The following is an 8,605-nucleotide window of genomic DNA, read 5'->3' on the forward strand; positions in this document are numbered from 1 at the left end:
CTCTAGCAAAGTCGGCTGTACAACTGGGGCGAGTGCTAGGAAGTCTCTCTAGACCTGCCGTGTGGCGGCGCTCGGTCTGCAATCACTGACAGTGGCGACACGCGGGTCCGTCGTATACTAGCGGACCGCGGCCGATTTAAAGGCTACCAAAGATGAGACAACTCCGTCAATTAGTTTGCCAGTTATGGACTTTTAAACAGTGGATACATTTTTTTGGACCCCTCTGTATTTTCGTCAAAGATGTATAGTTTTACCGTATGTCCGTCCTATAAGACGATCCGCAAACTAGCAAGAACAGATACCATCGGTGACCAAGCAGCTCGTTAGAATGAAATTACAATGAAAAGAACACCCTTAGCTGCTTACAGGCGTTGACATGCGTCAACGGGGACAGATAAAAATGCGTGCTCCGACCGGGACTCGAACCCGGGATATCCTGCTTACATGGCAGACGCTCTATCCAACTGAGCCAGCGAGGACACAGAGGATAGCGCGACTGCAGGGATTTATCTCTGGCACGCCTCCCGCGAAACCCACATTCTCAACGTATTATCCCGCACTACATTATAGTCATTACTCGTGGGCGCGGTGCCGATTTCCGTAAGAGTTCGGGCAATGTTTGTGCATTCTTGCAGAAGAACAAGATGCTCAAGTGGCCGGTGAGCCTTAACTATATATATACTAAGATGGTATCTGTTCTTTCGGAATGTAGTGCGGGACAATACGTTGAGAATGTGGGTTTCGCAGGAGGCGTGCCAGAGATAAATCCTTGCAGTCGCGCTATCCTCTGTGTCCTCGCTGGCTCAGATGGATAAAGCGTCTGCCATGTAAGCAGAATATCCCGGGTTCGAGTCCCGGTCGGGGCACGCATTTTCATCTCTCCCCGTTGACATATGTCAACGCGTGTAAGCAGCTATGGGTGTTCATTTCATTGTAAATCCATTTTACCTGCCAACCGAGACTATTATGGAGACGGAAGTGTTTACTTTGAAGAAGATGGTGCCCCAGCCCACTACCAAAATTGTGTTAGGGCGTATCTCGACGAAAATCTACCAGGAAGACGGATAGGCCGTAGAGGTGCTGTGGAGTATCCACCACGTTCCCCAGACCTAACTCCTCTGGACTTTTACCTGTGGGGAACACTAAAGGACGTCGTTTATCGACAAAAGCCACGTACATTGGATGAACTTCGAGAATCCATTGTACATTCATGTGCAAAAATCCAACTGAACACGTTACAGTCAGTAGTTCGTGCTGCAGTTCGGCGGCATCGTTTGTGTGTGGATGTTAATGGTGACCATTTCGAACACCTACGGTGACATCTTTAAGTTGGACTTTAAGCTACACTTTCACAAGAAATGAGACAACTCCCTCAATTAGTTTGCAAGTTATGGACTTTTTAAACAGTGGATATATTGTTTTGGTCCCCTCTGTATATACCTCGTCTTATCAGAAGGTCGTCTTATACGCCGAAATAGACTGTAGGTAGCAGCACGGTACGAACACAGCGCGTCTGGTTGTTGCGATGCGGCGGCAGGTGGAGCGCCGGTCGATTAAATGCAGCGCGCCGTGTGTTTCAGACCGTGCCGGGGCAGTGGTGGGGCAAGGGAACGCGGGAGGGGGAGAGGGGAATGACCGAAAAAAGGTACTCGCCCGGCGCGCCGGCAGGAAGCATGTGCGCGTGCGGCCGGGTGCCGGGAAGGGTGGGGGGAGAGGCGCGGCGGTGATTCGAGCGGCCGCGGCAGTGGAGGGGGGCGACTGTGACATCCGAAGATCGGCGCGCAGCCGCGGCCGCTCAGTGCGCAGCCGACTGTTGCCGCGTGCGGACGTCGGTTGCGAAGCGGTCGGGCACACGGACTCGGCGGAGCGGCGCGAGGAAAACAGACGCGATGAAGGGAGAATAAAGCGGAGCGGTAGCTGGGCTCGCAAGGCACCAACTCTCTCATTCTCTCCGTCATTCACATATAAACACACATACACAAGCGCAGCAGCATCCGCCGGACGATCTCAAGGTCGCGTGCGGCTATCCACACACTCGCTACTCTTTTCATTCTCTCTCTCTGTCTCCCTCTCTCTTTCTCTCTCTCTCTCTCTTCCCGCCTGTGCCCTCCACTCTCCCACCCCTCCCTGCCGATACGCCACTCCAATTCTTCTTCTCTCAGTTCACACACAGACAGCGCCGAAATCCCGCTCCTCCCACACTGACACGGCCGCTTCCTGCAGTTACGTGAAAAATCTCGCCGGCAGTGCGTTCCAGCGCCCCAGCGACCGGTTTTGTTCCGTGCGACCTGTTATAAACACTGCCGCTGTCTGTTGCGTACGTGTCGCCGATCCTAGCCGCCGGAGTAAAAGAAAAAAACAAACATAAACAAATAAAAACCACAAACACGCGCGCGCGCAGGAAGAATCAGCTGAGTAGCACGTGGAAAGCGCAGACGGGAAACACAAACAAGTCTGTGGCTGTCATCGCTCCGCGTGACAGCAACATCACCACCGTGTACACACGCGAGAAAAGTATTTCATTGTGCAGGTGACATCACTCGTACTAAGCCAGCGGTCGTAGTTTACCCGGCTGCGTACGCCATACTAGAGGACCTGTGTTTACATTCGCTCGACACTAGACAGAGAGAACGTCAAGAACGCTTCGAGACGACAAACAGTTGCGAATCTCAACAAGAAAGCCACGGACGTGTGTTCCCTCAGCGACTGGACCTGTGCCAGGGAGATTTGCTGCGAACGACGCTCGGCGAAGACTGTGGAAAACGACAACAAGGTGAGTATCCCACCTCCATATTCATTTTGCGGCGTTTCTCCTACACTACAGGATTACCTTCTTCGGGTGCAGGTGTTCGATCAGCCGAATGTGCTGAGAAAACGCGAGTGCTCCGAGATGTAGTCACCGACTCACGTAGAAGCCACACAAAACCGGGCTTAAATAGAAACACCCGTAATTAATACGATTCTAGTAATAGTTAATAAGGCGTGACTTGTCTTATTGAAATCTGACTAACCAGAAGACGTCGAGGGGAAAAAATCGTAATTATGACAGCCGGTGAATCAAGAGTACTCCCATTCTCACTTAGTAAATAGTCACTCGCGTAATCTGCTGTCAACCCTATTTCAGGAATGCTTCTAATTAAATTCAAATCCAAATCACAACAACATACTTCGTCGTTACTCAACACAACCAGTGCTCCACCTCCAAACTGTCAAACGCTTCCGTCATTGTTACATTTTCTTGTAACGAACACTAAGTTCCATTTTAAATCTCTAACTAGTTCTCGATTCAGTACAATTTTAAGTAGAAATCCACAATCCTATCATCCCGCTGTATGCATTAGCACCCGACCGAATGTGAAACAACGCTGTTTTTCTTTATTTTTAAGTTTTTAATAAAAGTTGAATCTGCCGTCGCGATTATGTGCTCCCAGATGCCTGCCTGGCCACATTCTAGTCCGGCCAATTGCTGATAGTAACACTAGAAAGCGATACCCAGTGATACATACGTCCTTCCTACACTGATTAAACATAGGATTTCCCCCATTTTGTACCTTGGTTGCACCCTTAGCTATCGCGTTATCTAATATTATCTCCAAGCGAGCAGGTTGCGGACTTGGTTTACAAACTAAATTACCACGATCACAGTGATCGATCCCTTACACTTTCCCTCCCACCTACCACTTGTTTTTCTTGTAAAATAAATAAATAAATAAATTAAACAAACAGCCTTTAGTCATAAATCGCGATTTTCGTTTCAACACACAAGACATTGCTCGGTCTACCTTATTTATTTACTACTGGCCCGTTTACAGAGATATATATAATATTGTGACGAAAATCTTTACAAAACTTAAGATAAAACTGAAAAATTAGTTACTATTTCAGTAGTGGTTTGGTATTACAGTTTTCAAGAACAGCATGGGTAGACATATTTATATACATATATACGCTGTTCGTTTCACAATACATCTGTATACAAAAGGCCAGGCGGGGTGGCCGTGCGGTTCTAGGCGCTTCAATCCGGAACCACGCGACTGATACGGTCGCAGGTTCGAATCCTGTCTCGGGCATGGATGTGTAAGATGTCCTTAGGTTAGTTAGGTTTAAGTAGTTCTAAGTTCTTGGTGACTGATGACCTCACATGTTAAGTCCCATAGTACTCAGAGCCATTTGAACCATTTGTAAACAAAATTTAAACAAGTTAAAGAATATAAAAAAACGATGTTTCATTGCCACATATACGTACATATATTCTGCTGTTTGTAATATGATACAAAGATTTCCACAACCGGTGTCATTTTGGATAATATACATGTGGTTAATGGGCCGCATCGCTGTAAATTATTGAAACAACTACACTGCCAACGTTTCGACCGACACGCTGAGGTCCTCTTGAGCGGGAATCGCTGAAGAGATCCAAAGCAACTTAGTTGTTTTAGTAATTTACAATCATACGGCCCAGTAATCAAAATTACTTTACCCAAATTGATACAAAGATGTTTATCAATTTCAAAAAAATGGTTCAAATGGCTCTGTGCACTATGGGACTTAACTTCTGAGGTCATCAGTCCCTTAGAACTTAGAACTACTTAAACCTAACTAACCTAAGGACACCACACACATCCATGCCCGAGGCAGGATACGAACCCGCGACCGGAGCGGTAGCGCAGTTCCAGACTGAAGCGCCTAGAACCGCTCGGCCACACCGGCCGGCTTATCATTTTCAAAACTATTTGTATACCATATGTGGAAACAACGTATTTACTTTTGGATATTCTTTCACTTTTTTGGATTTTGTGTACAAATTTAGTGGGAAAGAAAGGTGTGTGTCTTCACTGTCTTTACTTCAAACATTAGGCCTTTCTTGCTTTTCCTGTTATACATACCCATCGCTTCCGCAACGTTCCACGACTTTTTCTCAGAACTGGCTTAAATTTTCTTATCTGGAGAGGCAATCTTTCTCCTCTAATTTTTTTCGTGATATTCATTCCAGTTTCTCCTATTTTCTTGTATTTTATTATTTTAAATACATTCAGTTCTTCCATGAGTTCCGAATTTCAGCGGTTCTGGCGCTGCAGTCCGGAACCGCGGGACTGCTACGGTCGCAGGTTCGAATCCTGCCTCGGGCATGGGTGTGTGTGATGTCCTTAGGTTAGTTAGGTTTAAGTAGTTCTAGGGGACTTATGACCTAAGATGTTGAGTCACATAGTGCTCAGAGCCATTTGAACCATTTAGTTCCGAATTTCGAAATCTGTCGGCTGCTGTGCATCTTTTAATGCTCTCACAAATCTCAACTATGTGGCCGAGCGGTTCTAGGCGCTTCAGTCCGGAACTGCGCTGCTGCTACGGTCGCAGGTTCGTATCCTGCCTCGGGCATGGATGTGTGTGATGTACTTGGGTTAGTTAAGTTTAAGTAGTTCTAAGTCTAAAGGACTGATGACCTCAGATGTTAAGTCGCGTAGTGCTGAGAGCCATTTGAACTGTATTTTAATTATAACCAAGTGTTGGAATGCAATTGTCTTAACAAATTTCAGTGTTTGTTTCTTTCTCGGTTTTATTGTTTAGACATCCGTGTATTGTTACACATAATTATGTTCTCGAACTTTGCTAATATATTCTCAATGCCTTCGTCATAATGTGCATAGTTAAAATTTTTCACCTGTCCTTTGGACTACCGTTAACCACAATTTCTGTGCGTACAGCATGTTTTCCTTTAAAAGCTACTCATTTTGTCTTCATTTTTGAAATGGTACTATTCACAAGTCTTACTTGAGAAATGTATTTCCCTTTGTAGAAAATCATGTGAAACCCAATTAGCAGTTTTCTCACGCGGCATACCGAGCACTTTGGATCAAGGCATTCAGGTAGATGCTGTATTTCTCGAGGTTCCCAAAAGCGTTTGACTCAGTACCACACCTACGTTTATTCAAAAGTACGACCATATGGGGTATCAAATGCAATTTGTGACAGGGTGACGACTTTTTGGCAGGGAGGATGCAGCATGTTATCTTGGATGTAGAAGTAACTCCGGATGCGTCCGAGGGAAGCATGTTGCTGTTCACGTTGTACAATAATAGCCTTGCAGAAAATGTTAATGGTAACCTGGGACTTTCCCCTGATGATGCAGTTATCCGTAATGATGTACTGTCTGAAAGAAGCTGCCTAAATCTTCAGCGAGGTCTTAGTAACACTTCAAAGTGGTGCAGCGACTGGCTACTTGCGTTAAATATTCAAAACTGTAAAATTGTGCACTTCGCAAAACGAAAAAACTTTGTACCCTGTGCCTATAATACCAGTGAGTCACGGCATCGGCCAACTCATACAAATACCTGGGTGTAACACTTTGTGGGGATATGAAATGGAATGATCACATAGGCTTAGTTGTGGCTAAAGCAGGTGGTAGACTTCGGTTTATTGGTAGAATACTGGGGAAGTGCAATAAAAAAAAATGGTTCAAATGGCTCTGAGCACTATGGGACTTGACATCTGTGGTCATCAGTCCCCTAGAACTTAGAACTAATTAAACCTAACTAACCTAAGGACATCACACACATCCATTCCCGAGGCAGGATTCGAACCTGCGACCGTAGCAGCAGCGCAGTTCCGGACTGAGCGCCTAGAACCGCTAGACCACCGCGGCCGGCGAAGTGCAATCAGTCAGATTGCTTACAAATCACTCGATCGACCCATTCTAGAATATTGCTCTAGTGTGTGGGGTCCGTATCAGATGGGACTGACAGGGGATATTGAACGTATACAGAGGAGGGCACCACGAATGCTCGCAATTCTGTTTAATCTATGGGAGAGTGTCACAGAGATAATGAAGGAACTGAACTGGAAGACTGTCCCTAGAAAATCTACCGACAAACATCCAAGAACTTGCTTTAAGGGGCTCCGGAACGCCCTATACTTGCAATGTTAAAATAACGCTTATAAGTTACATCTTTCCTCACAAAGTATTTGAGGTAGGGAGTTGAACTTTTTACAGATTATTTATTGGAATATGGGCTACAACTTAACACAGGGATTTTACAAAATTTTACTTCAGTTATTAAAGATGATTTTTTTTCAGTTGTAATGAAAATTCACAACTTTTTTTGCAATTTTTTATTTATATATTCAAAAATATACAGTTTTTTGGAAAAAGGCTGTGTCTAATTATGCAGAAGGTACTGTGTAACATTTACTGAAAGTTTGAAACAAATATGTTTGGAAGATCCTTAGAAAACATGTAATTAGTATGAGAAAATAAAAGTTTTGGGAATCGAGCGAATAAGATTGGATTAACTTTTTAGTGCATTCCAGGTCCATAGGATGGATTATCTTCATCCTCTGCAAACTCCTCCTCCAGCTTCCTCTTGTTCCTCCTGTTTACTCTTGCTTGTATTTCTAGACTCTTTACAGCCCTGTCTGCAGCCCGAAGGCGTTCTGCGTCGTTACATATGGGCGATACTTTCTTAGTTATCGTCTTTATAGTTTACAGTAATAGCACATACCTTTGGCTTTCCAACATTTCTCCTTTTCTTAAAAGCCTTCAGAGGATTTCTAATAACTTTACTTTTACTCGTTTATTATACTTCAACAAAACAGAGACTCAAGAAACAGAATTAATTACGAATATTTTCGAGATAACGACAGAGTAAATAAACATGAAACAATCGACAATCACACCAGCGATATATATTGAACCATCACAGGTTAGCCACAACACATACTTTATCCCACATCACTAAAATGTACCCGATGAACACGGACGTTAATAATAACACCATTTGACAGCAGTTTAACAGCGCCACAGTGGGTCACGCCCATGTAGAACACATTTCAAAAAAAATTTAAAAATAGTGGTAGTCTTCGGAATTGAATAAATTATATATCTATTAAAAGGTAATAGTCTGCAGATTCAGAAAACGCAAAAAAGTAAAAATTGAACTTTTCATGATTTTGAGCCTTTCCGGAGCCCCTTAAATGATTACGCTAGGAATATATTACAACCCCCTACGTATCGCTCACATAGGGATCGTGAAGATAAAATTAGAATAGTTACAGCACAGACAGTGGCTTTCATTCATTCTTCCCTCGCTCCATACGTGAGTGGGACGGTTCAAATGGCTCTGCGCACTATGTGACTTAACATCTGTGGTCATCAGTTCCCTAGAACTTAGAACTACTTAAACCTAACTAACCTAAGGACATCTCACACATCCATGCCCGAGGCAGGATTCGAACCTGCGACCGTAGCAGTCGCGCGATTCCGGACTGAGCGCCTAGAACCGCGAGACCACCGCGGCCGGCGAATGGGACGGGAAGAAACTCTAATAACTGGTACAATGGGACGTACCCTCCGCCATGCACCTCACGGTGATTTGCGGAGTGTAGATGTGGATGCAGATGTTCGTCATCTTCATTCTCGGCCAGCAGTTTGGCTTCGTCTGCATATACACGGTCCAGTCACTATAATGTGCCCACCATCTATATCCGACACCAACGTCCAAAAATAATCTCATAGACGGCAGCTGGCAGCACTAGCAGTGGAGGGTACATGAATCGTGTCGGTTGAACACGGAGAACAGTGCGATCGTTGTCGTCTAAAACGTCATGATCA

The sequence above is a fragment of the Schistocerca cancellata genome, chromosome 11 (genome assembly GCF_023864275.1).
Source record: "Schistocerca cancellata isolate TAMUIC-IGC-003103 chromosome 11, iqSchCanc2.1, whole genome shotgun sequence".
Classification (NCBI taxonomy): Eukaryota; Metazoa; Arthropoda; class Insecta; order Orthoptera; family Acrididae; genus Schistocerca; species Schistocerca cancellata.